This window comes from Rattus rattus, chromosome 3, assembly GCF_011064425.1.
Source record: "Rattus rattus isolate New Zealand chromosome 3, Rrattus_CSIRO_v1, whole genome shotgun sequence".
Lineage (NCBI taxonomy): Eukaryota > Metazoa > Chordata > Mammalia > Rodentia > Muridae > Rattus > Rattus rattus.
Genome location: NC_046156.1, coordinates 78,395,081 through 78,400,543, shown reverse-complemented (window position 1 = coordinate 78,400,543; position 5,463 = coordinate 78,395,081).

Sequence of the window (5,463 nt, the reverse complement as noted above, 5' to 3'; positions counted from 1 at the left end):
CTATAGCACAATCTGCATTTTATTAACACTGGTTATTCATTCCCTCATGAGTATGGCAGCAGTGGAGGGCAGATGCTTGACCCACTTCAGTCCTGTAACCAATTAATTTTCATTTTCCCATGCCCAGAACACTTAAGCTCCTTCAGATTCCTTGCAGTTAATGTACTAAAAGGGATTTTCATAAAATTCCAAATGTCCAAAAGCTCAGAATGCTCAAGATGCAATCACAGATCATATGAAACTTAAAAAGAATGAAGTCAAAATGTGGATGTTTCAGTCCTTCTTAGAAGGTGGAACAAAATACTTCCAGGGATAGAAGGTCAGAGGGACTTGGGAGAAAGAGAGGAGTGGGAGGGGAAAGAGGAGACAGGATCAGGTGTGGGAGGAGACTGGGATGATATACAGGAGTTTACACAGAGGTTTGTAGTAATGGGGGATGGGGAACTGGGGTAGCCACCAGCAAGTCCCAGATGCCAGAAAAGCAAGAGGTCCCAGGAACCAATGGGGATGAGATTAGCTGAAATGCCCAACAAAGGGGAGGGAGAACCTGCAGAGATCATATGCAGAGGTTAGGCAAGGCTCCTGGTTGGGGAATGGGGCCACCCACTCATCTCCAAATTTTTAACCCAGAATGGCTCCTCTCTAAAGGAAATACAGGGACAAAGTGTGGAGCAGAGACTGAAAGAAAGGCCCTTCAGAGAATGCCCCACCTGGGGATCCATCCCATATACAGACACCAAACCCAGACATTTTTGTGGATGCCAAGAAGTGCTTATTGACAGGAGCCTGTTATCGTTGTCTCCTGAGAGGCTCTTCCAGAGCCTGTCAAATACAGAGCCGAATGCTCACAGCCAACCATTGGGCTGAGAACAGGGACCACAATGGAGGAGTTAGAAAAAGGACTGAAGAAGTTGAAGGGGTTTGCAATCCTATAGGAAGAACAACAATATCAATCAACCAGACCCACCCCCAACCCCACCCGCAGAGATCCCAGGGACTAAACCACCAACTTAAAAGTGTACATGGAGGGAACCATGGCACCAGCTGCATAAGTAGCAGAGGATGGCATTGTCTGGCATCAATAGGAGGAGAGGTCCTTGGTCCTGGGAAAGTTCGATTCCCCCAGGGGAATGTGAGAGTAATGAGTTGGGAGTGGATGGATGGGAGAGAGAGTACCCTCAAAGAAGCAGGGGTGGGGGAGGGGAGAAAGGAAAAGGGGATAGCATTTGAAATGTAAATACATAAAGTATCCAGTAAAAAAAAAAAGTCCAAGTGTCTAAGCATTTCTGAAGCTTGATGAATGGTTTTTGAGCAAGAGGTGAGCCCTCTCCTTTTGGTGCTCTGAGAACAGTTTGAATTCACTCCCTGACATTACTCTTTTTTCTTTATCCTGCTAAAAAAGTGCAGTTCATTGTGCCCACAATAAGTAAAGACAAACTGCTTCCCAGGTTAATTTACTTACAGGTACAAAGGACCACATGGCACAACTCTGGCTTATGGAAATAAACATACCTGGAAGATGTTGGGAACCCAAAAGGGCTGTTGTTTTATTTACCCTGAAAGGAAGGCAGTTGTTTTTCCCTTTGCTTATATGTGAATGTGATGCTTGTCACTGCTGAAATCAAAATCTTAAAACTCATAGAAAGTTATAATTTTTGTTTGTGAGCTCTGCCTTTAATGGCTGAGTCATCTCTCCAGCCCTTCAGAGCCTGTCCCACATCTACCAGCCACTAAAACTAGGCAAGATTGATGAAGCTAAAAAGTGCATGCTGAAAGGGACCAGATATAGATCTCTCCTGAGAGACACATCCAGAGCATGTCAAATAGAGGTAAGTGCTAGCAGCAAACCATTGAACTGAAAACATGACCCACTTTGGGGGGAAATAGAGGAAGGATTGAAAGAGCTGAAGGGGCTTGAAACCCCATAAGAACAACAATAACAACCAACCAGAGCTTCCAGGGGCTAAACCATTATCCAAAGACTATTCATGGACTGACTCAGGGCTCCAACTGCATATGTAGCAGAGACTAGCCTTGTTGGGGCACCAATGGAAGGGGAAACCCTTGGTCCTGACAAGGTTGGACCCCCACAGTGCAGGGGAATGTCAGAGGGTGGTGAGGGGGGTGGATGGGGGAACACTTGTATGGGGGAGGGGGAGGGGATAGAGGCTTATTGATAGGAAAGGAGGAAAGGGGATAACATTTGAAATGTAAATAAAGAAATATATGTAATAAAAGAAAAAAGAAAGTCATTATTTAACCATTTAATAACCAGTAACAAGTGTTGTTCTCTTATTCTTACTGTGTGAATAACAGCTACCAGTTTGAGAGTAAGGAAGGAGTTCAACGGAGGGTCAGAGAAGTGGTGAAAGGAAAGAAAGGGAAGTGGAGAGGCAGTGAGGTTATATTTTAATTAAAAATGTGAAAGTTAAAAATAATATCCAGCCACAGCTCCCTGCTCCCAAACACCATGGGAGAGAGAACTCACCGCCCCGACAGGTGGGCACTCCTGAGACTGCAGAGCTGGAGAGACCACCAATACTGCCCACCCCTGCCCACATCCCTGGCCCAAGAGGAAACTATATAGGGCCTATGGGAACAGGAAGATAGGGGCACTCAAGCGGCAGGTCCCCTTGCAGTCCAGACACCACCTGGACCTGAAGGGAGCTGATCAACAGCTCCCTGCACCCAAATCCCGAGGGAGGGAGAGCTACACCTTCAGAGGGGCAGACACACCTGGGAAGCCAGGAGAGACTCCACTCTGCCCACATTTCTGACTCCAGAGGAAAACACCTAACGCCATCTGGGACCACGGTGCACAGGGGCTCAGGGAAAAGGCAGTGCAGGCTCTCCTGGTTGCCGCCCTCATGGAAAGCTCAAAAACAGCAGCCCAGGGGCAAATTCAGCCTCAAGACACAGGTAATACCAACTTTTCTGCTCCAAGCAACCTGGCTGGTGGACTCAGGACACACACGCACAGGAACATCTGAAGACAGGGAAGACTACACGCCTGAAAGCAGAACACTCTGTTCCCATAACTGGCTGAAAGAAAACAGGAAAACAGGTCTACAGCACTCCTGACACACAGGCCTATAGGACGATCTAGCCACTGTCAGAAGTAGCAGAACAAGGTAACACCAGAGACAACCTGATGGTGAGAGGCAAGTGCAGGAGCCCAAACAACAGAAACCAAGACTACATGGCATCATTGGAGCCCAATTCTCCCACCAAAGCAAACACTGAATATACAAACACACCAGAAAAGCAAGATCTAGATTTTAAATCACATTTCATCATGATGATGGAGGACTTTAAGAAAGACATAAGGAACTCCCTTAGAGAAATGCAGGAAAACATAAATAAACAAATAGAAGCCTACAGAGAGGAATCACAAAAATCCCTGAAAGAATTCCAGGAAAACACAATCAAACAGTTGAAAGAATTAAAAATGGAAATAGAAGCAATCAAGAAAGAACACATGGAAACAACCCTGGATATAGAAAACCAAGAGCCATAGATACAAGCATCACCAACAGAATACAAGAGATAGAAGAGAGAATCTCAGGAGCAGAAGATTCCATAAAAATTATCGACACAACTGTTAAAGATAATGTATAACGGAAAAAGCTACTGGTCCAAAACATACAGGAAATCCAGGACTCAATGAGAAGATCAAACCTAAGGATAATAGGTATAGAAGAGAGTGAATACTCCCTGCTCAAAGGACCAGTAAATATCTTTGACAAAATCATAGAAGAAAACTTCCCTAACCTAAAGAAAGAGATGCCCATAAACATACAAGAAGTGTACAGCACTCCAAATAGACTGGACCAGAAAAGAAATTCTTCCCATTATATAATAGTCAAAACACAAAATGCACAAAACAAAGAAAGAATATTAAAAGCAGTAAGGGGAAAAGGTCAGGTAACATATAAAGGCAGACCTATCAGAATCACACCAGACTTCTCACCAGAGACTATGAAAGCCAGAAGATCCTGGACAGATGTCATACAGACCCTAAGAGAACACAAATGCCAGCCCAGGTTACTGTATCCAGCAAAACTCTCAATTAACATAGATGGAGAAACCAAGATATTCCATGACAAAACCAAATTTACACAATATCTTTCTACAAATCCAGCACTACAAAGGATAATAAATGGTAAAGCCCACCATAAGGAGGCAAGCTACACCCTAGAAAAAGCAAGAAACTAATCGGCTTGGCAACAAAACAAAGAGAAGAAAAGTACACAAACATAACCTCACATCCAAATATGAATGTAACAGGAAGCAATAATCACTATTCCTTAATATCTCTCAACATCAATGGTCTCAATTCCCCAATAAAAAGACATAGATTAACGAACTGGATCCACAATGAGGACCCTGCATTCTGCTGCCTACAGGAAACACACCTCAAAGACAAAGACAGATACTACCTCAGAGTGGAAGGCTGGAAAACAACTTTCCAAGCAAATGGTCTGAAGAAGCAAGCTGAAGTAGCCATTCTAATATCGAATAAAATCGATTTTCAACCAAATAGTGTTATTTGTCTCCCTGCTGTCTAACTTCGTGAGTTCTTTGTATATTTTGGATATAAGCCTCTATCTGTTGTAAGTTTGGTAAAGATCTTTTCCTAATCTGTTGGTTGCCGTTTTGGCCTTAGCTAGACTAACCTGAGGACACAGAGAGTGTGTCCAAATTAACAAAATCAGAAATGAAAAGGGAGACATAACTACAGAATCAGAGGAAATTGAAAAAATCATCAGATTCTACTACAAAAGCCTATATTCAACAAAACACACATGGTATGCACTCATTGATAAGTGCCTATTAGCCCAAATGCTTACCCTAGATGCACAGAACACATGAAACTCAAGAAGGATGACCAAAATGTGAATGCTTCACTCCTTCTTTAAAAGGAGAACAAGAATACCCTTGGCAGGGAATAGGGAGGCAAAGTTTAGAACAGAGGCAGAAGGAACACCCATTCGGAGCCTGCCACACATGTGGCCCATACATATACAGCCACCAAACTAGATAAGATAGATGAAAGAAAGAAGTGCAGGCTGACAGGAACCGGATGTAGATCTCTCCTGAGAGACACAGCCAGAATACAGCAAATACATAGGTGAATGCCATCATTAAACCACTGAACTAAGAATGGGACCCCCGTTGAAGGAATCGTAGAAAGGACTGAAAGTGCTTGAAGGGGCTTGAGACCCCATATGAACAACAATGACAAGCAACCAGAGCTTACAGGGACTAAGCCACTACCCAAAGACTGTACATGGACTGACCCTTGGTTCCAACCTCATAGGTAGCAATGAATAGCCTAGTAAGAGCAGCAGTGGAAGGGGAAGCCCTTAGTCCTGCCAAGACTGAACCTCCAGTGTTGGGGGGAGGATGGGGACGGGAACACCCACAGAGAAGGGGAGAGGGAGAGGTTAGGGGGATGTTGGC